The sequence below is a fragment of the Herpailurus yagouaroundi genome, unplaced genomic scaffold (genome assembly GCF_014898765.1).
Source record: "Herpailurus yagouaroundi ecotype Mexico unplaced genomic scaffold, PumYag 29, whole genome shotgun sequence".
Lineage (NCBI taxonomy): Eukaryota > Metazoa > Chordata > Mammalia > Carnivora > Felidae > Herpailurus > Herpailurus yagouaroundi.
In genome coordinates this window covers 20,526,348-20,552,296 of record NW_024412377.1, presented here as the reverse complement: position 1 = coordinate 20,552,296, position 25,949 = coordinate 20,526,348, and the positions used below count along the sequence as shown (strand labels likewise).

The window sequence follows — 25,949 nt, the reverse complement described above, 5'->3', positions numbered from 1 at the left end:
TTCAAATATGTAATATGTAATAAGCAACCAACACATTGTTTTTATATTTTTTTTGAAACACATTAGTTTTTTTAAAAACACATTAGTTTTTACTTTTAATTTTTTTTATGATGAAATTTCCTGGATTTTTAGTTTAAACATTATTCTATCGGTAATAAGGAATAACAAAAAAGTTTTCAATCTAGCAAATGAAATTACCAAGTTTCTCTCCAGTGAAAAATTTCTTAGCTCTAAGAAGTGTGAAATTGAATGGAGAATGGATGATATAGTCAGAAAAATCGGTTTATGGCTTTAAAAACATGAATTGCACATTGTTCATACTAATAAATTATTAGATAATATCCTGACTATGACTGTAGGAAAAACTATGGAAATGTTGAAAAAAGATACTCACTATCAAGGCGCCTGGCTGATTCAAACAGTGCAGCGTATGACTCTTGATCTCACAGTCGTTAAGTTTAAGCCTCACATTGGGCATGGAACCTACTTAAAAATAGAAAATAAAAGATACTTGCTATTTTTTCTTTTTTCTTTTTTTTAACTCTTATTTAGTTTTGAGAGAGAGAGAGAGACAGACAGACAGACAGACAGAGCATGAGCAGGAAAGGGGCAGAGAGAGAGGAAGACACGGAATCCAAAGCAGGCTCCAGGCTCTGAGCTGTCAGCATAGAGCCCCAGGGAAGCTCGAACTCATGAACCATGAGATCATGACCTGTGCCTAAGGTGGCTGCTTAACCTACTGAGCCACCCAGGTGCCCTGATACTTGCTATCTTATAACGGGAACATTGCCATTTGATTTTTAAATCTATTTTATAAATAAAGACCTCAGGATAACTCAATATTTTTGGACAGTATATATTTACCAGTATTTTATAACTGTATAAAAATATGTAAAATTGTGTTTAAAATATTTAAGTTAATGTTCTTTGGTCAGTTCTGAAAATTTAACTACGCTTTGTATCCGAAACATGCTGAGTGACCATATAATGAACATCAGATATGCAAATTTGCCTTGAAATTATGTAATTTACTTTTTAATAACTCATTGTTTAAGATGACAGTACAGAGGTGCCTGGTCTGCTCAAGCAGAAGAGCATGTGACCCTTGATTTTGGGGTTGTGGGTTCGAGCCCCATGTTGGGGGGAGATTACTAAAAAATGAATTAGAAATTACAATGTATAATTACCAACTCATGTTATCTTTTCATATATAATTATATATAAAGCAATCTTGGATAATATACATCTTAAGCAGTTAATCTAGAAGTGATTTCACTGTATCTTCTTTCCTAAATCACATACTTACAAGTGTTTTTTAACACTTTTTCATTTTTACCCATCGAAACATTTTGAAATTGACAAATGAAACATTTGTCGATTAATTTAAAATTTATTTCAGATAATTTTACCATCTTAACAGCATAGTGCACAATCTGAAATGTTAAAATCTGAGTTGTTTTAATCCAATCTAAGATTGAAGTAACTATTGTGCTTCTCAAATATGAATCTTTTCATTTCAGAAAAGGATAAAATATCACAGAAAACAAAAATCTGAAGCTTCTTATTGACTTATTGGGGGGGGGATACCATTAGTTTATTATAAAAGAGAGACATGCAAATTATCTACATGATGAATAATTTCACAGCTTCAGTGGAATGGGCAGCTTTCACGTGATGCCAGTTCAGTAATGGTTTATTTCAGTCCACATACTTTCTGAGAATGTCACTGTCTCTACATAAGAAATAATCCTTGTCAACCAGAACTACTTTGGTGTCTCCACATTCTGGGAGAAGAACTTTATCTATTTCCAACTTTCATGCTAACTGGTTGAAGTTCTCCACCCTTTCCTTTAGAGCCCAATCCAACATCTTTTTATTTTTAAAATTTTTTCAACATTTATTTATTTATTTTTGGGACAGAGAGAGACAGAGCATGAACGGGGGAGGGGCAGAGAGAGAGGGAGACACAGAATCGGAAACAGGCTCCAGGCTCTGAGCCATCAGCCCAGAGCCCGACGCGGGGCTCGAACTCCCGGACCGCGAGATCGTGACCTGGCTGAAGTCGGACGCTTAACCGACTGCGCCACCCAGGCGCCCCTTATTTTTTATTTTTAAAATTTTTTTTCAACATTTATTTATTTATTTTTGGGACAGAGAGAGACAGAGCATGAACGGGGGAGGGGCAGAGAGAGAGGGAGACACAGAATCGGAAACAGCCCAATCCAACATCTAACTGCTAGTGCTTGCAATAGTTTTCCTTAAGATTTTTCTGGAAGCATGATGCCTCCTTTGGTTACTGTTAAGCTGCACTCTTTACAACTAAAACTCAGTCGAGGAGGGGAAGAAACTTTTGAAAGGCCTGTTCTGCCATAACTCTGGCCGCCACAGTTCATACTCTGCTCTCAAGCTGCTGCAGCCACAGGAAGACCTACAGTTTCACCCTTGGACCATGTGAACCTGAAGCTTTTTAATACAGAATGAAATTAGGCATCATAAATTGGACTTTTGAAGACCATTTTAGAAATTACAGATAGCAAATTAAAGGCAAGTCAATTTACCCTCAAAGCGCTAAATGCAAGTATTGTTAATGAAAATATAGATATCTGCCAACACTAAATAAGATGGAGTTATATGTAAATGACACACAGATAGTATGCAAAATAGTACGTACTATTTGTTCTCAATGATTTCATTTATATAAAGTTCAAATTTTGACAAACCTAATCTATAATCCAGAAGTCAGGGTTATTAAACTACTCTTTGATATGAGTGTTGGATGTCTGCAAATGATATTTTTCTTTTTACCTGTTGACTCTTTTGTTAGGTGTTAGTACCAGGAAGGTGGCACTGAAGGAAGACTGGACAGCAGGGGGACAGAGAAACGATTTTCTCCATTTTTTTTCTTTGCTTTCCTAACGGACTTAGCACAGAAATGTCTCTTTACTCAAGCAGTGGTTGCTTTTTTCCTAGCACTTCCAGAAATAGCATCATTGCGTGTGTGTGTGTGTGTGTGTGTGTGTGTGTGTGTGATTATAAATACTGACAGGTCCTAAGATCTGCATTCACCAAACTGGAGACACAGGAAACCTATAGAGTATTTCCAGTGCAAATCCAAAGACCTGAGGCTTTCCACTATAAGCCAATGGTGGTTCCAGTCCATAAGCCTGTAGACTAGAAACCCAGGAAAAATTGATGTCTCAGCTCAAGGCAGTCAGACAGGAGTTCCCTCTCATTCAGCCTTTTTGTTCTGTTCAGATGTTTAATTAATTCCATGAGGCCCACCCACAATCTGCTGTACTCAGCTCATCAATGTAAATGTTAAACTCATTCAAAAACATCCTCACAAAAACATCCAGAAAAATATTGAACTAAACATCTGGGCATGCCATGGCCCAGTAAAGTTGACACGTAAAATTAAGCACTACATCCATTCTTTAAGTTTCTACATAGTAATAACCAAAAGCTTTCTCCTTTGTCACTCCACGTAGTAACTTCTTCCTGAAGTTACTATTTCAGTGTTCCCTCATGTGCCTGTTTCACATTTCATTTCTCCAATAACATATTAAATCCACATATTAACCTCTCTGGTTTGACATAATTAACTTAGATTTTGCTTTTCTGATGAGACGTGGCTGGCTCATCCTATGGTTCAAAGAGTGGTCCCAGAAAACAGGCCCTTAAAAATGAGATCCAGGAATTCATTTACATGTGATCCTTGGACTTGATATCAGTAACAGCTAATGAGAAATGGGATAATAGCAATTAGTGACATATAGTAGTAGCATTATGAATAATTAATTCTGAAGCATGAGTCTTGATGATCAAAGAAGTTGCCTGTTCTGGTAAGAATAATGACTACCAGGACTGTGAGATGCAGTGGCTTTTCCTGACCATCTTGGAAAGCTTACAAGTCAGGACAGTGGCTGTCCGGAGGACTGTAATTGGGAGAGGATATTAGAATTGTTTAGATTTTTACAAAGTCATTTCCTTAATCTGATTAACAAATAAAAATATTTATTCCCTTTGTGAAAATGAATCAAGGAGTAAAATTGCTTATGAATTTTTCTTTATGTGTTTCATATTTCAACAACATATCAAAAAAAAAAAAAAAGACATAAGACTATGATGAAAAGGGATGAAAAGCTGACCATGATCATGTTGAGGACAATTTGAGTATAAAGAAGAATCATGAAAGTAATGTATTATAACAAACTGATTTAACTAAAAAATTCCTTGAATCCATAAGGAGAAAAAGAAACAAAAGTGAAGAAAAGTTTCTTTTTTGTAGTGATGTGACAGTTTACAAACGTATAATTGATAGTCTTTAAAAATCATCAATTATTAAAGTCAGACAAAGATACTCAAGAGATACTAAAAATCATTGTGTGAATGAATGTTTGTTAAAGAAAAGATTCTTTACATGATCTTAAAGAATAATCCTACAGTTTACTTCTTAATTACAAATTGAAAAATATACTCTAATAATAATGAAATCTGTCAGTCTCTTCTTTAACTAAATGTTCAATTTTCCATCACAAATGTGAGACACCCTCGTATGCATTTTGGATAGAAGGAGTTCGACAGCATCATCTATTTAATATGATTTTTAGAAATTATTGACAGAATCTAGTGAAAAGAAAATAGATAATTCACAATGCAGGACACGTTTTCAGTGTAACTGGTGTGTACTTTTCAAAAGTCATGAAGAATAGAGAGGAGCAATGGTGATGATGTAGCTTGGGCAAGATAAAAGAGACTTCACAGAAACATGCTGTATAAGAATCTGGACGGGGGCGCCTGGGTGGCGCAGTCGGTTAAGCGTCCGACTTCAGTCAGGTCACGATCTCACGGTCCGTGAGTTCCAGCCCCGCGTCGGGCTCTGGGCTGATGGCTCAGAGCCTGGAGCCTGTTTCTGATTCTGTGTCTCCCTCTCTCTCTGCCCCTCGCCCGTTCATGCTCTGTCTCTCTCTGCCCCCAAAATAAATAAATGTAGAAAAAAAAAAAAAAAGAATCTGGACGGAAAAATTAGAAGATAAAAAGGGAATTGTGGAGCTAGCCAAGGAAAATAGGGAGGTCTATTTGTTTGGTTATATTTTTATGTCGCTTGATTTTTGTAGGTAATTTATAGTAACTTTATTATGGTTACATAGACCTGATGGCCTTTTCCTGAGACATACATGGATGGAATTTCCTCCCATCTGCAGTGATTTGGCAAAAGGAAAGATAAAGAGAGGAGGGACAGGTGTGGCAAGATACTAACATTTGATGCATCTGTTTGAAGGGTGTATAGGTGTTAACTGTGCATTTGAAATTTAATAAAATAAAATAAATAATTTAATAAAAAATATACACACTTATTTTCCTCCTCAGAGCTTTTTAAAAATGTTTTTAAGTTTATTTATTTATTTTGAGAGAGACAGAGACAGTGTGAGTGGTGGAGGGGCAGAGAGAGAGAATCCCAAGCAAACTCTGTGCTTCCAGCGCAGAGTCTGACACAGGGCTCGAACTCACAAAACCGTGAGATCATGATCTGAACCAAAACCAGTTTACAAATGTATAACTGATAGTGATAAATACAATGATTAACTGGCTTAGCATTTTTGTATCTCTACCAATATTAAGTTAATACATGAGTTCTAGATTTATATAAAGCTTAAATTTCATGGAAGAAAATATGAGAATGAAACACTTTTCAAGTTCTCAACTGAATATATAAATTGAGAACTTAAATTATATATTTATTATTCTGAAAATACTAAAGCTATTAAACAACATTTTAAGAAGTGACTCTTATGTCTAAAATTAAACTTTTCACATATGACAGTGTCACATACAAAGAAACAGAATAAAAAATAAAATTATTATGGTGGACATCTTTCTTTGTGAATAAAGTTAAATGTTTATTAAAAATAATTTTGCTCTGGTTAGAATGTAGTAAGTTATAAGTGACCGTCACTCCTACTATAACAATACGATCAAGCCAAATAAATTATAAAGTCATAGCTTTCTCTTCCCTGTCAGAGCACGAAGCATTTACAAAATCTAAACAAAACAAATTCTAGAAAAAGAATTGCCCTTTATCAGAGATAATATTCCCTTAGTTACTTATCCCAGAAATCTTCTATTCTGGATGCAGAACAGAATGGGAACACATGGGAAAAGAAAAAGAAAAGGGAGAAAAACAACCGATTTTAAGGGCTATGTGTCGGTGTATAGGCCAGCATGATGAATTAGAGCCCTAAGGATTCCCAGCCATGGAGTGAGTGTCTTCCAACTTGGCAACACTTTCGCTGATGGTCTTCATCAAGTAAATATGAAGAGAATGCCAATAGGTGGGCACCAGGAACCAGAGCTGACACAGTTCTCCATAAAGTGGCATAAGGCACTCCAGCATCTAAGGCAACAGCCCAAGTGTCAGGACAAGGCAGAAGAGCCGAGAAGCACTTTCAAAGCACCAATGGTTGGCACTGAGTGCCAGGCAGCAGCCTGATGAAGGCCATGAACAGGTGAGTGTCATGAGGAGAGGACATATGAGACAGTTAAAAATTGAGCAGAGCAGAGAGCATAGAAAACACCCACACCGAAAAATCTAGAAGTAGGTTGAAAATCAAAAAGAATCTCCTGCAGTAGAGATGAATTTTATCAGAGCTATAAATCCAAGTGAGATACTCAGATCCCATTCCTATGAAAGGGCAGGTACTGACCATGGTCTCAAAATATTTGAAGTGAGTGGTGAAGTAAATTAACAAAACTTATATAAAAAAAAAAGTCAAATGCAGCTAAGCTACTGACTAGATGTCAGTCATATAATCTAGCAGCCTGATAGAATATGGGGTATGTTCTGGAAATCACATTTTTTGTGTCAACCTCCACCGTTTGTTCTTTTTAAAGACAGTAATCTACATACAATTAACATTGTGAAATTCCAAAGTAACACAAACATATGCCCATATTCAAGAGAGAAAAGTTCAAAAGAAGATTTTGAAATAATCAGAAAAAAAAACTTTAAATAAGTCTGAAAAATATTAGATAAAAAGTTTGGAAAAAGTTGATACATAAACAGATGGCAATTTTCAATGTAGAAATGGAGACTATTAAAAGAAACAAATGAAAAGGCTAGAACTAACAAATATAATAATGTTAAAAACCCATTATTGAAATTCAGAATGAGACACAACTAAAAAAAAGAATCAGTCAATTTAAAGCCAATCTATAAATTATGTCAAAGATGAAGAGTAAAAACAATAAAATTAAAGAGAATACTCAAGATCTGTGGAAAACATCAAATGTTCTAGCATTCATTTAATTTGAGTCCCAAGGGAGCAGAAAGAAATTGGACCCAAGACATATTTAAGAAAAGAGTGGCCAAGAATTTTCCCAAAGTGTTATAATGACTCAACTCAAAAATTCAGGAAGCTCAGTCTGTCCAAAACAGGATAAACACAAAGAAAATCAAACGACTCATCACAGTCAAAGGTCTGTGCACTAAATACAAAGAAGGAATAACAGAAAATACTGGGGAAGGACATATTGCAAATAAATAAGTAAACAAAAATGATGCTTAAAGTTTTATCAGAAAAAAAAATCTGAGAAAGAAGACATTGGAATTATATCTTTATAGTGCTGGAGGCAGAACAGAATTCTTTTATTTTTCTTTTTTTAATTCCAGTTAGTATACAGTGTTATATTAGTTTCAGGTGTACAATATAGTGATTCAATAATTCCATACATCATCCTGTGCTCATCCTTAATCTCCATCACTCGCTTAAACCATCCTCCCACCCAGTTCCCCTCTGGTAACCATCAGTTTGTTGTCTTTTGTTAAGAGTCTGTTTCTTGGTTTCTCTTTCTCTTTGCTCTTTTGTTTTGTTTCTTAAAGTCCACGTATGAGTGAAGTCATATGGTATTTGTCTTTCACTGACTGATTTCACTTAGCAGAGTGCACTCTAGTTCTATCCATGTCATTACAAATGGCAAGGCTTTATCCCTTTTTATGGTTGAAAAATATTCCATTGCATATATCTACCACATCTTCTTTAACTATTCATCGATTGATGGACACTTGGGCTGCATCCATATATTTATGTTTTATTTATTATGTAAATAATGCTGCTATAAACATAGGAATGCATGTATCCCTTTGGACTAGTATTTTTATGTTCTTTGGGTAAATACCCAGTAGTGTCACTGCTGGATCATAGGGTAGTTCTATTTTTTTTTTTAATGTTTGTATTTATTTTTGAAGGAGAGAGTGAGACAGAGCATGAGCGGGGGAGGAACAGAGAGAGGACACACAGGCTCCAGGCTCTGAGCTGTCAGCACAGAGCCCGATGCGGGGCTCGAACCCACAAACTGTGAGATCATGACCTGAGGTGAAGTCGGACGCTTAACCGACTGAGCCACCCAGGCGCCCCATAGGGTAGTTCTAATTTTAACATTTTGAGGAAACTCCATGCTACTTTCACAGTAGCTGTGCCTGTTTGTATTCTCCCCAACAATACATAAATACACCTAGAATTCTTTATCTTAGAACATCATTTTTAAAATGAAGCAAAATAAATACATTAAAATAAATTTTAAAAATCTACTTTAATTGTCTCAGGAGAACTGTGCAACAATCAATGATGAAAATTTCTCTATTCTGAAGTTAAATCACACCAGATGGAAGTCCAAATGTGTAGGAGGAAATAAAGATTAAAATAAAAGGTAAATATGTAAATACATGAATGAGCATAACTAATCTGCTCATCAAAAGACACCATAAGAAAAACGAATGTATAAGCCACACACTGGAAGAAAATATTCATTGTAGGTTTATCTGAAAAAACACTTATTTCTGAGATATAAAGAACTTTTAGAAATCAGTATTTAGAAGACAGCCATTGAATTTAATAAATAAATAAGTAAATAGGTAAACAGTGCAAAACTTGAGCAGATGTCACTAAAAAAAACATATACAAATGTTGAAAAAGCACATGAAAAATTATGAATATCATTAGTTATCAAGGACATGCAAACTGAACCACAATGGATCATGCTTTCCTACCACTAGAACAACTACTATTAAGCAAACTATTATAATGCAAAATGTTGGAGAGGATGTAGAACAAGTTAACTTCTTATATATTGTTAATGGGTGTGTGAAAAAGGAAATGTAGTTTAAAAAGACAATGTACTTATATGTTCTGACGAAGGAACAAAAAACCCAATTTTTACTCAGTCTTATTCATAGTAGACCAAAAGAGGAAATGGTTAAAATTCCAACAACTGGGGATGATAAAAATTCTAGCATTTTCATAGAATGTAATGCTACTTAGGTATAGCAAAATATCAACTACTGCTACATATTATAACACGGATGAATTCCAAATACATGTTATCTTGAAAACATGTTGAACACAAGAAAACCCAAACCTGCATCATATATGTATTAGTTATCTATTGTTGCTTATCAAATTACAGGAATACCTAGTGGCCTAAAACAACAATTTCTTATTTCACAGTTTGTGTGGGTCAGGAATCTGAGCATAACTTAACTAGGTACCTCTGACTTCAAGTTCCCAGCTTTGCAGTCAGTATTGACTGGGGATGTGGCATCTGAAGGCTCAATAAGGGGAGGATCTGTTTTCAAACTCACTCATGTGGATGTTGGGGGGAGTTGTTTCCTGCTGAAGTATTGGATTGTGAGTCTTCCTTCAGTTCCTTGCTCTGTGGAGCTCGGTGGAGGCTGACTTTCTAGGGAGGTAGCGAGAGCTCCCAATGTAGAAGACACAGTCTTTTTGCAACTTAATGTTAGAAGTAACCTTCTTTTGACATATCCCAGTCACTAGAAGCAAATTACTAAGTCCAGCCTACACCAAGGGGAGGGAAATACCTCAGGGCATGAAGATCAGGAAGTGGGAATTATTAGTGGTCATGTTAGAGACTGTCTACTACACCTATGATTCCATTTATATAAAATAAATGGACAAGCAAACTGATTCATGCTGACTAAAATCAGTAAATGGTAATGTTCAATGAATGGCAGGCAAAGTTTAGCCGGAAAGAAGAATGAAGGAATTTTCTGGATTACAGAAATGATCTCCATCTTGGGGGTAATAATAGGGTATTTTCAATTTTTAAAATTTAGTACATTGGTGAACCTGAAATATTACATATATATAATATTTTAGTATTATAATTATAACATATATAATCTATAATAATATGCATATAAATATTATATCATATGTAATGTATACATATTTCATTTTATCATTTATACTTTAATAAATTATGAAAACAAAAACAGTACAATTAAAAATTTGAACTATTTGAATATTGTAGAACTAATAAAATCTAAATTATTTAGATGATACGAAACGTCAATATATTACGTTTAATTTTCTGCAAAAAGTATCTACCAATATTTTGTTGAAACATACTTTTATCACAACATATTTTTCTAAACAGAAATATTCACTTGGATTCTAGTCTCATCAAGAATGTATAATAAGAATTTCTGTTAAAAGAATGTGCAGCAATATTTGGCATATATTGCTAGATCATAAATTTGTTTTATAGCCTAAATGTGCATAGAGGTGGTATTCACTGCATGTTTATGTACGGATGGATGTATATATGTATCTGTCACAAAATTCCAAATTACATATAAAAGGGTAAGTAAATATACATATTAATAATGTAGCTTTCCTGTTCTTGCCTCATATGTACTTTCTGTTCTCAGCTCATTGCAAAACTTCCCCTCCTATCAACCACATGTGAGTTTGTGATTTTTTTTCCTGATTACCTTTTGTTACCTAACAAATGACCTTGATTTAAGGTATAAAGCACCGTTTGATTATGGCCATGGTTTCTCTGCATCGGGATTTAGAGGGAACACAGTAGGGACAGCTTGTTCTTGCTCCACAAAGACTGGGTCCTCATCTGAGAAGACTCTAAAACCTGACAGGGACACAAATGATGCGGCTGAAATTAACTGAAGTTTTTTTCTTTTTCTTTAATATGTCTGATGACAGGGCTGGGATTACTCTTAGGCTGAACTCAGCTGGGACTGTTGATCAGAGTACCTACATGAGGTTTTTTTTTGGTGGCTTGGAATTTCATAGCCTGAAATGGGGGCCAGTAAGGGAACATCTGGAAGGCCCATTAAAAGGGACTATTCTTTCTTTTTTTTTAATATTTAGTTTTGAGGGAGAGAGAGACAGAGAGAGAGAGAGAGAGATAGGGCATGAGTGAGAGAGGTGCAGAGAAGGGGACACAGAATCTGAAGCAGGCTCCAGGCTCCAAGCTGTCGGCACAGAGCCTGACGTGGGGCTTGAACTCACAGACTGGGAGATCATGACCTGAGATGAGGTCGGACGCCCGACCAACTGAGTCACCCCAGTTCCCCACAGAGGGACCATTCCAAAAGGGACCAAGATGAAGCTGGAGGGCCTTTTGTAATCTTTCTTTGGATGTCATAGCATTATTGCTCCTGCTACACTGTATTAATCAAAACAGTCAGAAGCTTACTTCAAGAGGAGTTGACAAAGACTCCAACTCTATGAGAAAAGAGGCAAATAAGTCATAACTTTTTTTTTCTGCTGCTACTACCTCATATGCTACTACATACCTCATGCTTACATATCACACCCAGGGTTGTTAGGCAGTTAGTTAGGCAGGAGGGAGGAGGGATAAAGCAGGTGCTGGCCACACCCTCAGTGCTACCCCTGAGGAGATGCCTTACAAACTTTCATTTCCAGAACATTCCAAGGTAAAGGACTGTCCCAGGTGATTCAAAAAATCACCTCCTCTTACCCCACCTGAACATATACCAGCCCTGAGGGCATCCATTGGCTTCAATTAATCTAACTGATACAGAGGCATGAATACTACTCTGAGGAACACTGGCAGATGGATTTTACTCAGATGCCACCCTGCAGAGGATACAAATACCTCCTCATGCAGTTGAGACCTTCATAGGATGGATAGAGGCATACCCCACACAGACCAAAAGGGTAATTGAAGTAGTCCGCAAACTTCTACATGGAAATAATCCCCTGATTTGGCCTTCCAAAGTCACTTCAAAGTGACAATGGACACTGGTTTGTGGCCACCGTAGTTCAATCTGTCTCCAAAGCACTGGGTATCAAATACCACCTTTATTGTGCTTAGAGGCCACAGGTATAAAGGTATAAAGGGCAAGCCTATACCCAAAAATTATTATTAAAAACCTCACGCAAGAAATATCACTAAACTGGAAAGAAACCTAGCCACGTTCTCTTCTCTGTAGTCAGCTCCTAAGGAGGCCCTGGGTTGAAGTCCTTTTGAGGCCCTGTGCTGGCAACTCTTCCTCACTACAGACTTCTTGGTAGATCCAGAGACCCTAGGAATACAAACTTATATCATCTCTCTCTCCAAATTTCAGCAGGCTTTAAAGGAATGCATCCTAACAGTTTCCACTACCAAATAAGAGACACCTTCTCTATTTGAACCTGATGACCAAGTTCTAATCAAAATCTGAGAAGATGGCTGCCCTAAGTCCAAACTGGAACGTACTTAGAAAGGGCCTTTTCCAGTTCTTTTGTCTTCCCCTATAGCCATCAAGGTACCAGGAATCCCTAGCTTGATCCATCATTCCAGAGTTAAACCCTGGAATTAACCCCCAGCAGACACCACAGATGCCTACTCCTAGTGAATCCCTTGAACACTTGAAGTTAACTCTTCAAAAAGATTCTTCAGGGGGGCATGAGTGGCTCATTCAATTAAGCAACTGAATCTTGATTTTGGCTCAGGTCATGATCTCGTGGTTCGTGGGTTCAAGCCATGCATCAGGCTCATACTGACAGTGCAGAGCCTGCTTGGGATTCTCTCTCTCTCCTCTCTCTCTGCCCCTCCCCCATGCATGTTTTCTCTCTCTCTCTCTCTCTCTCAAAATAAATAAACTTAAAAAAAAGATTCCATGACAAATAAGTCTTCTGTCTTTCTCTGTGTTATCTCATTAAGAAAAGAGCTTGCCAGGGGCTCCTGGGTGACTCAGTCAGTTAACCCTCCAACTTTGGCTCAGGTTGTGATCTCATGGTTCGTGGGTTTGAGCCCTGCATTGGGCTCTGAGCTAACGGCTCAGGCCTGGGGCCTGCTTCAGATTCTGTGTCTCCCTCTCTCTCTGCTTCTCTCTCTCTCTCCCTCAGATATAAATAAACATAAAAAAAAAAAAAAAGGAATAGAGTTTGCCATAGCCACCTTATCCTTTTTACAGCTCAATTCTTTGTCCCTGATTTGGGATCATTTCTCCTCCAAATCCTTTACTTCCTTCTTTGCCTTACTTAAAAATCTCCATACCAAGGGAACACTTGTCTTCCTGGGTCATCTGTCCACAACTGTTTATGATTACACCCTTATTTCCTTTAGTCCCCTCATTCTAGGGGCTCTCTTAATGTTACTCTTTAAACCAAAACTAATCAAAATGTTGGTATTCTTTGTCTCCTCCAGGTTAAGTGTAGTCAATTTCCAACTGGTCCTCAAGCAAAGATACTAACCTTAGATGCTTACAACTCTTTCCCTTTTGGAAGTCTCTTGGTTGCACACCTCCAGCCACCACTGCCTTCTCTCTGGACAGTCAGCAAGTGATGAACTCTCAAAACCTTCACAATGCCTCCTAACAGCTTGAAGAAGCCATTGTCCCATTTCCCGATGATTTGAGGTACAATCACTTGAGGACGGAGTGTTAGGCAGTTAGTTAGGCATGAACAAGGAGGGATAAAGCAGGAGATGGCAACACCCTCGGTGACACCTCCCAGGGTTGACAGCCACAACTTCAGAGCCACCTCTATGGACTTAACAGAACAGGTAGGGGCTAACCACAGAGCTGGCTCAAAAGCCACAAGAGGACTTCCAAGATCTGAGCATGCACACAAAGGGTACAACTTGCCTTTAAGTACCTTTAAAGTCACAACAAAAGCTCATTAGACACTCATAAATGTACAATACATAAATAAATACAATTATAAGAGAATGCATCATGGGTAGGTGCCATGTACAGAGGCCAAAATGTTCTATAACCACCAGTTTACAATAAAAAATGTCAATCAAAGCCAAATTTATGTGTACACAAAGCAGGCTTAAAAGGATGAAGCTAGAGCTTCTTGGGGCCATTGCCACTCTTGCTCCAACAGTGGCCCACTTTCACTCTTGAAAGTGTAACTTATCAGATCAATGAATTTTATCTCCTCAATCTTGTCTCAGGTCTCCAAGCCTTTGGTGCATCTGGGACGAGCATTGAGTGACCAGGGAACAGAGTCACTATGTGTTGATCTGCATTTATCTTGTATGTAGGTGTTACTTGTAGCGCTCTTTGTTCTTATATCAATTCAAGGATTTTGCTTGATTCTCTGTGAATATTGTTCACTATTAGACCCTTTACTACTGATCCGCAATTCCTTGAGTTGACAGATTATTTTGTTTTCTGTATATAAGAAAAGCATAACTCATCTTCCTATCATATCTCCATCAATATGATAACCCTATTATTTTGTGCCCTGAATGACCCATGTAGATCTTGGTTTCCTTTTCCCATGTTCCACTCCCTCTCCTCCACTCTATCTTAAAGAGTCCTTCATAAAAACATCTTTGATGTCTTTCCAAATATTCTACAAACATTTTGCCTAATGAAAATAAAAAACTGTAGCCTATAGATCCAATTCCTTCCTTTTCATCACGCTTCAGAAAAAGGAAGTCATATGAAAATATATCTCAACACTGAAATTAACCTTAAAAAACATTTACATTTTCAAAGGATTACTCTGCTCTACTTCCACAACTTCCAGTTGTTTGCATCCTTGCAAAAGGGCATAGCTTATGTATCAGACATCTATAATTTCTTTCTCTAAGGATTAAAAAGAGGCACATTTCTGTCTACCAAGACTCTTATGCTACCTACCATTCATGGACTTATATCCCAGTGCCATATAACCTCACAAAATAAACAACACAAAGTTCTATGTGTGATTTATATTCTTTCCTCAGACAACTCAGCAGTGATAAATATGAGCCTCAATTTGATAAGTAAATACAGCAGCTTGTTTGTTTTTTAAATAAAATAGGTAAGTGTTTGACAATCCAATAAACAAAAAATGCAAAACTACCAATGGAAACAGAATTAGAAATGAGAAGTGCAGAATTAGATATGAGGAAGACAAACTGTAAAAAAAAAAAACAAAACACCAAAACAATGCAAGGTGCAATCGATGCCAAAATCTAGCTGATTTTTAAATATAATTTTAATGATCAATAGAGACTTTGTATTAGCCATGATTTGTTCATGTGGATGTATAATTTTGAAATATATTTGAGATAAATAAATACTGAACATTTCACATTCATTTTGTGATAATTAAGTTTTCATTCCAAAACTCTTAAAATGCTTGAAAAGGATAACACATATAAAACTAAGTTACAGATTTATCCTTATACATTCATATATATATGAATATACATTTAGTTTCATGCATTATACCTATTACATAAAATTCTAAATAAAATCTTATGAAATTAATTTAACAGATAATTTACATATGTTCCACTCCTAATTCAGAAAAGAAATATTATTTCAGAACAAAGATAATATTAAACATAGCAGTTTATAGCAGTAGATTCAAGGGCAAGAAGAAGAATCTGATATACAAGCAAACACTGAGTAAATGTCACTCAATGGTTCTAATTAAAACAACAAACTTTTTTTTTTTAATTTTTTTTCAACATTTATTTATTTTTGGGACAGAGAGAGACAGAGCATGAACGCGGGAGGGGCAGAGAGAGAGGGAGACACAGAATCGGAAACAGGCTCCAGGCTCTGAGCCATCAGCCCAGAGCCTGACGCCGGGCTCGAACTCATGGACCACGAGATCGTGACCTGGCTGAAGTCGGACGCTTAACCTACTGCGCCACCCAGGCGCCCCAAAACAACAAACTTCTAAATAACTGGGGATCCAAACTTACAGAGAATACTAATTGTTCATGATAGGCTTTTTCTTTCCTTCTTCCCTTCCTTCCTCCCTCCCTTCCTTCCTTCCATCTTTCTTTCTCGTTTTCTCCTTTTCTTTCTCGTTTTCTCCTTTTCTTTCTTTTTCTTTTCCTTTCTTTCTTTCTTTCTCTTTCTTTCTTTCTTTCTTTCTCTTTCTTTCTTTCTTTCTTTCTTTCTTTCTTTCTTTCTCTTTCTTTCTTCTTTCTTTCTTTCTTTCTTTCTTTCTTTCTTTCTTTCTTTCTTTCTTTTTCTTTCTTTCTTTCCTTTCTCATCTTTATTAAATTCCCCGTCCCCCCGCCAGACACAAATCTACCTAAAGAAACATGTTTTCGAAGCCTGACTTCTAGATACAAGTGGACGTGATATTAAATTCTAGATGGAAATGGAAGTGCAGAGTGTCAACTTCCTGCTGGGTTTTACATTTTATCCATGTTTTTAAAACTTCCTCCTACATCCTGTTGTTTTTAATGTGGATCACAACATGTAGGGCACATTTGTTTTAGCATTAGAATAGAAGGACTCTGGATCTCTGAAACCATGGAGCATTAAATCAGTCTTTTACTTTTAAGACAGTGTATTACTTTTTTTTTTTTAATTTTTTTTTCAACGTTTATTTATGGGACAGAGAGAGAGACAGAGCATGAACGTGGGAGGGGCAGAGAGAGAGGGAGACACAGAATCTGAAACAGGTTCCAGGCTCTGAGCCATCAGCCCAGAGCCCGACGCGGGGCTCCAGCTCAGGGACCGCAAGATCGTGACCTGGCTGAAGTCAGACGCTTAACCGACTGCGCCACCCAGGCGCCCCTACAGTGTATTACTTTTTTACACAAAATACAATTTGCTTACATTTTTAAACATTTAAGTGGTTGGGAATAAATGAAATGTAAAATCTTGATAGATATAGAAATTATGAAGTTGAAACCCAGGGAAAAAGGCAGAAAAGAAAGGAAGAAAAATATTTTAAAAGGTGGATTGGATTAATTTTTAAGAACTAGAAACGATGAAAGTGGGCAGTTTCCACTTGAACAAAAAACAGCAATTACTACAAGAAAAAGAAAAGGATAGTGTAAACTACACAATAGTTATTCAACAAAGTTATATTGGTATAGATCATTGACATGCTGTACTTAAACTATAACGTATGTCTAACTTTTAGTCAATCATAATGGTAATTATTATAGTATTAATCATTCACTATTTCCAGGAAACAATATACGTTTTCTGGTTTTTGTAGAAGTAATTTCAAAATTTGATGCTTGAATACCAAATCATTTTAGATAAAATGTGATAAAACAAAGGACTACTCTTTAGGATGGAGAACTCAAGATTATAGTTTAATTATTAGTAAAATTGTATAATATACATGAGGTTTTAAAAGAAACTATTGCTCAAGTCAAGTAGATTATAACAAGGTCAATACCATGTTAAACAACTGATTTCTATTACATATTTTTGAACTACAAGAGGAAGAAAACAACTAAGTATACATTCTTGACTGCTTCATTGATTTTTTTTTTTTTTTACTTGTGAAAACACAGACTTTTGGCTTAAATGAAGATTGAGAGGCAAACAGTTATCATAATCCTTGATTAAAATATTAATAATGAGGGGCGCCTGGGTGACTCAGTCAGTTAAGTGTCTAACTTCACTTCAGGTCATGATCTCATGGTTTGTGGGTTTGAGACCCGTATGGGGCTCTGTGCTGACAACTCAGATACTGGAGCCTGCTCGGATTCTGTGTCTCCCTCTCTTTCTCTGCCCCTCCCCCACTCACATTCTGTGTGTGTGTGTGTGTGTGTGTGTGAAAAATAAATAAACATTAAAAAAAATGCTATAATGATGCTGAGAAAAATTAAAAAAAAGAAACATTACAAGCCAGAATTTGGCTAAAATTTGAGATTTCTTTGTGACATGTATGGTGTGTAATTGAATGCATTGCTAGGAAACATGATCACAGCTGTGCTAATTACAGTGACAGTCTTTAGAATATTCAAATATCATTTATGATATTTTCTGGAATCTTTGACAGTTGGAATAATTTAATGAACCGTGTTTCAAAGACCAGCTTATAACTACTTTCAGAACCCAATGGCAAGAATTACTACATGCAAAGCACTAGATTTAATTTAGACATATTCAGTAGAACAAATAAAAACAAAAGATCTTTTTAAAAAGGATCAAATCATGGCTACCATTGGGGAAAACTCTGAATATCTGCGGTAGGCTCTCATTTAATGTGAACAGTTGTTTGATATTTTTTTATGACAACATACACTTGCAAAAAACAACCCTATGTATATTTTATTGTGTGACTCTTAATAGGCTGAAAATATTTTTAAAGATGCAAAAAGTTATTTATAACAAAAAGAAAATGTTTATGAAATATTGAACAGAGCGGCATTCCAATAGATTATAAGTAAATTAGAATAAATGAAATCCTTTGCATGACTGTAAAATAGAAAATTCACATAAACTAATCCAAAAAGAAATGTTTAGCGAGACTATAATCAAAGTATAGTCTCAACAGAAAGGAGAGGAGATGTAAACACAGAGCAACATACTGCTTTTTTAGAAGTTTTCTTTATATTACCCAGGATTGAAATTCTGATGGAAAATTAATATTCCATGGATCTAGATGTTATGTTACTTTAAGAATCAGTAATAGTTTTGATAAAAGTAAATTATATGCTAGAAATAAAACAATAATAATAATGATATGAAATATTTTTATGAAGATCCAGGAATCATTTGTGGATGTAAATATTGCTTACTAATTCTATTAACAAATCTGATTATAATCCTCAGCATACAAAATTTCTCCAAATTGAAATTATAAGACAATTTTTAGAACTACTGTAACACAAGGCATATCTAGTTTGGTGATATATCAGTTTAACCCAATCATGTGAAAACCTTATCACAATATAATGTGATTTTGTGAACACTAAGGCAATATAATATACACTAAAATAAATTATATCAATTTTGATTTTGGTATTTATCCAAATGCCCTCCTATCAATACAACATCTAGGTATGGGCAATTGCTCTTTACCACCTTCCTTAGCACAAGAAATACTTCACAAACAGTTAAGAACAGTTATATCAGTGTCATCATATACTTCAGTGAAGAAAGCCAATTAATTCAATAATGGTTTTATTTCCCCCCTCATCCAATTACAAACAAATGAAAACTTCTGGGAATCCATTACACCAAAGGAAAAAATCTGACATTTGTGTATATGTTATTATAAATCCAGTCTAAAAAGTAATAGTAAAGAAACAGAAGTATTTTTTGTGCTAATATGAACGCAAATTTTTGTGCTAATAGGAAAATTTGCGTTTTGATGGAACACAGAATCATATGAAAACGTATTTTTATTGAATTAAGGAACTTATGAAGCAAAATTGTACTTTGAATGGATAGTGATATAAATATGCAATTCATAATTGCCTCAAAACAATAGCAAAACCTTTTGATTTTCTACCTACTGAGATAAAACTGTTAGTTGTTTGACCAGAAGCATATTCTTATGTAAGTTAGTTACAGAAACTGAACATAAAACTTTTGTAATAGTGCAAAGTGGGATGAAAAACAGCGTGGACAGCAAGTTTTCTCTTTGCTGCCCATATATGTGCAATATAAAAACAATCAAACAAAAAAAACCCCTGCAAATGAATCTAAGATCTACAATGGCATTGGATTACTATTGAACTGACCCTTTTGTAAAAAAAATATTTATGGAAAAAATTAGGTATTTTAAACCAAAATAACTAAAAATGGTACATTAAACTTCAGATTTGAAGTTTTTATAATTATGAAAATAAAACTTGCAAATGGAAAAAACTGATATGTAGGTTTAAATCATGCAAGTTTTCTTGCATGAAATGAAAGACTGTATATGATTTTATTATGACATTTACAAGTGTGCTTTAAAATATCTCAGCTTGTGAGAGTAATCTTTTGAAGGAACTCTTTTTAATTGGATATAGTTATTCTAATACCAATTGAATAAAACATATCAGGCCTATAATTTTGCAGAATCTGAAATCAAATAATGTAATATAGTCAACTTATTTTGGTAGTTTTCCTTACAGAAATATTTATCTAATTGCTAAGACAGTGGACCTTAAAATTCTCATCACAAGGGAAAAATGTAATTATGTGGGATGATAGATATTAAATAAACTTATTCTGACAATTATTTTGCAATATATACATACAAATATCAAATCATTATTTTGTACACCTAAAACTATGTTATATGTCAATTATATCTCAGTTGGAAAAAAAAGGATATAACTCTTGAAAGCACCTTCTAGCACTCAGACCTGCTTAGGAAAATTCTCTAGACACTTCACCTTTGGGTTTGGAACAAAATCTCAGCCCCAATAGTAATGAATGGTCTCAGAAAGTTACCAACCCTTGAAAATGAGAGTAGAGAATGAAAATACTATTTCAGCCTTAACTGGAAATAATTAAATACCAAAACTGTCTATCCTGTTTCCATTACTGAGAATAAACTGTGTTAAAGGAAAGAAATGTCACCCGGAAAGGCACGCTGCAGCTTTCCAGATCCGCAGAGTTCCCTGGACATCCGCGATTCTTTGGCATGAAGAGGGCCACTGTGGCCTGTCACAGGGCAGGAAAGAGGGATTAGAGCCTTTCACATCCAGTGGGGCTCAGTGACCCTCTTTCTGTGTTTAAATTCTCATTTCAGGGGCATCTGGGTGGTTCAGTCGGTTAAGTGTGTGACTTCGGCTCTGTGCTGACTGACTGCTCAGAGCCTGGAGCCTGTTTCAGAGACAGTCCTTGCTCTCTGCCCTCCCCTGTTCGTGCTCTGTCTCTCCCTCTCAAAAACAAATAAACATTTAAATATATATATTCTCAATTAAATGGGCTTAACTTTAGGATTAAGGGATAAAAGGAAGATTCTTTTTGAAAGGGATAGTCTTTTTTTTTTTGTAAGACTTTACATAAAAAACATGAAATTTTTACATTTTAAAATTTTACATAGGAACATTTGAAGTTTGTCCTCAAAGTCTCCTGAGGGACTCAACTCTGACTTTCCCAAGTCTCAGTGCCAGGTGACCCCAGCTAAAGCATCTTGTACAGAATGTAGGATTGGTGAGATCACAATCCAGTGAGACCAGGGCCTGTTCCTCTCAGCCCTGCTCTTGGCTGGGTGGTGGGAGGGGGCACACTTTTTCATAGAGACACATTGAGATACTTGACCTTGACCCTGGCCTGCCAAGTCTGTGTTCATGGGACACAGAAGCTCAGATAGGAGTGAGAGTGACAAGGCAGGACAAATCGTCACCTCTGCCAGAAACACCAAGAGTGATGTGGAAGACAAGGGAGACACCGAGGGTTTCAATCTTTCTTCACTAGCAGTGGAACCTCCCTCAATCTACATTTTTAAATGTGTAAAATGGAGATTTTAATAATACACAGGTTTATCAAATGAGATAGTGTAGGTAAAACTGTTTTACAATTTGTCTAGTGCCATAAAAGTACAAGGAAACCATAAAAAAATAAAGAAAAAATAGTTTCTTTTTTTTTTTTTAACGTTTATTTATTTTTGAGACACAGAGAGACAGAGCATGAAGAGGGGAGAGGCAGAGAGAGAGGGAGACACAGAATCTGAAACAGGCTCCAGGCTCTGAGCTGTCAGCCCAGAGCCCGACGCGGGGCTCGAACTCACGGACCGCGAGATCGTGACCTGGCTGAAGTCGGACGCTTAACCGACTGCGCCACCCAGGCGCCCCAAGAAAAAAATAGTTTCTAAAAACGTTTTTAAATCTACAAATGGAGATACTATGAAAATAGCAGTCTGGAGTATTTATACATTTTAATATGAAAAATGTTAGAATGGGGAATATGCTCTACATAGCAAAATTTACTCTCAGTTTATGTGATACCTCTGTCTTCTAGGGAAAGTATATTCTCAATTAAAAAATATTATGCTTATAAAGAAGAGTCATTTGAAGGGGTCAAAGACTAAGAGTTGCAAATTCAAGAAGGTAATTATTTTAATTTAAACAGTTAACATATAAAGCCAGACTAAGAAAAGATTTTTCTTCCAGAAATTACCAGTGAAAGTATAGTATAGGTACATGAATGCTTGTCAAGAATATATGTACTGCTTATTTACTTTTAAGTGTTTCATATTTTATTTATAATATTTTTATTTGAGGGGCACCTGGGTGGCTCAGTCGGTTAAGCGTCCGACCTCGCTCAGGTCATGATCTCATGGTTGGTGAGTTCCAGCCCCGTGTCAAGCTCTGTGCTGACAGCTCAGAACCTGGAGCCTGCTTCGGATTCTGTGTCTCCCTCTCTCTCTGCCCCTCCCCCACTCATGATCTGTCTCCGTCTCTCTCAAAAATAAACATTATAAAAGAAATTTTTAAAAATTTGTATTTGATTTGTATATCATATTTGTAACTTAGCACCATAGAAAGTTTCCTTTTTACTTTATTTAAATGTAAATGGGTTCCATGAGATAATAGATCCAATTTATTAATGATTTAGTTATTTCGAGTATTATATAACTTTAATTTTTTATTTTTTATTGTTCTTTGTCTCACTTTCCATATTTAGACAATTAATTTATGGCCCACACCTACTTATTACTTCTTGTTTATCAATTTCAATCAACATCTTCTTCAGTCTAATGCCTGAAGGGCCACAGGCAAGTCCTGCATTCTTGCCATGATAATTTTCTTCTGAAAGCAATGAGGGTAAATGGATTAAGATCACCAAGAAATGTATTTCTTATGTATTTCTTTCTTTTTTTTAATGTTTATTTATTTTTGACAGACGGAGAGAGAGAGAGAGAGAGAGAGAGAGAGAGAGAACACAAGCAGGCTGGGGCAGAGAGAGAGATACAGAATCTAAAGCAGGCTCCAGGCTCTGAGCTCTCAGCACAGAGTCCAACATGGGGCTCAAAGCCACCAACCACGAGATCATGATCTGAGCCAAAGTCCGATACTCAACTGACTGAGCCACCTAAGTGCTCCAAGGAATGTATTTCTTAAGGTTGGATCTTTTCTGAGTCTTCAGACAAGAAATAGCTGATCTCCAGCAAGTGGGTTGCAATGCTTTCTGCTCTCCTACAGTTCATGGTAATCTAGAGAATTTACAGGTTTTAAGTGCATCCATTCAAAAATCTCCAACCCAAAAGTAATGGTCCTAAAACTTTCCATTTCAAGTCTTTAACCTTAGCATTGGACACCTATCAAGTTTGTATATTTTGCTTTCTTTGCATCTGGATGTGATTTACTCCAGAATCTGATTCAGATGCAGGAGAGGAGGGTCTATCTTTCCAGACTTCTTCAAGTGAGTTCTTAGTCATTGTGGTCCCACAGTAGGTCAGGGATTATTAACACCCACTTCAAAAGATTTTTCTTGCCATCTGACCAGTCATTTGACCCAGATAAAGAATTCTACACTGAAAGTCTGCTCTTTGGGGCCACTTTTAACACAAATTGTTAATTGGGATTTCTTCCAAAAGCCAAGCCTGGTACATGGGCCAGATAGTGTATTTGGGAGCAAAAAAGTATTTGGGAGTTTAGCCCAGGAGGAAGGAGTGAGGGACCAAGCAGAATAAGACAGAAAGGGAAAAAAGCCAATTTTGTTTATTAAGATAATTGTTTTAGTCGATATTTTACTTTTCATGTACCTCTAAAAATTTTAAAGTGTCTCTCAAATTGTTACTGTTAAAGCTTTTTGGTTGGGGCACTTAACCATTGGTGCGTATTCACCAGTGTTGACTATCTGCACGCATGCAGGTACCTTCTTCCATGCAGCACCTAGGTGTATCTACCCACAGAAGAGTGACAATCCCCACCCCCAGCCCCAACTAGCCCTCTAGCCATGATTGGCCTCCTCTATCACTGTCACCTGAAAAGCTCACATGGTTCTAGATTGCTATATATGAATCTGTTCTCTGGGTCTTGAGTAACTCCTGTCTTCCTTTCTTTCCTGTAGTATAGAGGTGGTAGTGGCTTCTGTTGATAATATCTTGATTTGGGCATCATCTTGCTTGACCTTTGAATTTCCATTACTTAAGGAACCAATTCCCTGCAATAAATTTACCCACTATTATTGATTTTACACCCATTTCTCCACTTAAACTTCTCTTAGTAACAGCATTGATGTAACCCATGTTCTCAAGCACTTATTATTCATTTGACTCATGTAGTTTGTATCAGCATTTGATATTGTTTATCATAGCCTACTATTAAAACATTTTCTTTGCTTGCACACACTAAACAAATTATTTCCATTGATATTTCTCCATATCTGTGTCTTTTACAGAATAAGTCTTTTCCATCCACCATTTAATGTTGACCTTTATCAAGACTTAGTCCTGGATCTGATTTCCTTTCATTCTATAGCACTCCCACCCACATAGACAGCTTCAATTCCTTTCCACTGGCAGAAGACTCACAAATTTGTACCCCCAGCCATAATTCCTTTAATTTATATTTTAATATTTAAATTTAATATTTAAATTTTAATTTATAATTTATATTCCTCTAATTTATATTAAAATTCTACTTTTATTTTTACTCAAATGCTTCAAAAAAACCTTAAAATTAAACATGTGAACTATTTCTATTTCATAATACCTTCACCACAAATCTGCTTGAATTATGGTCGGAACCTAGTATCATAGAGTGGTTGATTTTGTTTGATGGAAATGGGTTGTTATTTTTTCTCTGACCTCAAAAACTTTGTCACATTAATAATTCCAATCCATCTCTACCACGTATATAATCTAGAGACGGAAGCTCCACTTAATATGTTTTATTGTAAACTATAGACATAACTATTTCTCACAGATTTCTTGATAAACATCAGTGAATTATTTGGAAAGTGGACATATATCAATCTAAAATTTTATTATTTTTTAATTTTTATTTTAAAAATTTTTAATGTTTATTATTTATTTATTTATTTATTTTGAGAGAGAGAGAGAGAGAGCAAGATCACATGAGCAGGGGAGGAGCTGACAGGGGGAGAGAAAGAAAGAATCCTAAGCAGGTTCCACACTGCCAGCATAGAGCCCAACATGAGGCTTGAACCCACAAACTGTGAGATCATGACCTGAGTAGAAATCAAGAGTTGGATGTTTAACCAACTGAGCCTCCCAACAGCCCCTAAAATCTTATTATTATTTGGAAAGAGAAGGGCACAAATAATATCTTTTTTAATTTCCTATGAAAATAGAAAATGAAAAAAAAATGGGTTATTTTAAGTTAGCCGGCTTTTATGTTCCTTAGACTGTACTATGGAGATTAGAATTAAAGCACTTCAGATTATAAAGATTCATACCCCGTACCTAGTTTTGAGTTTCACATTTTATTGAATCCACTTTGTTTATTTGGAAAGAATGTGGATATTTAAGGTAGAAACATATGAACTAAATATTAACTACTATTATGTAGCTTTTGATTACTCTAAATAAACTTTTTAGGACAGTAGTTCCATAGGAAATAATACAAAAGATATCTATATTAAAAACTAGACTTACTATGTATTAATTGCTTTCAAACTTAATAGAAGAGCTGCAAACAGTAGTTATTGCTACTAATACTACTAATAATTTTATTTCTGGTTTTATCATGTTAGTTTTACTAATTTTTACTTTCTACTCATGACTATACTACCAACATGTATAAACCTACTGTGTCTTCATTTGAATTGAATTTGGAATACAAATGAAATTGATTTTATGTATATTAATAACATAAAATTTATTTTTGCAATATTTTGTTGCCCATGAGAATTTTAAGACATTCTTAGGTGATACAAGTGAAAACATATTTCCCCTCCACATTAATTCTTGTGTTTTGGGTTTTTTTTTCAATCATTGTTTTGTGATCCCACTGTATAAATCCATCATTAATAAAATAGAAACAAACGAATTAAATTTAAACTC

General features: G+C 35.7%; 1 pseudogene; it reads right to left on the bottom strand.

The window, feature by feature from the left end:
• Positions 1 to 1,698: 1,698 nt before the first annotated feature.
• On the bottom strand, positions 1,699 to 2,371 carry LOC121040905 (10 kDa heat shock protein, mitochondrial-like; annotated as a pseudogene).
• Positions 2,372 to 25,949: the final 23,578 nt, after the last annotated feature.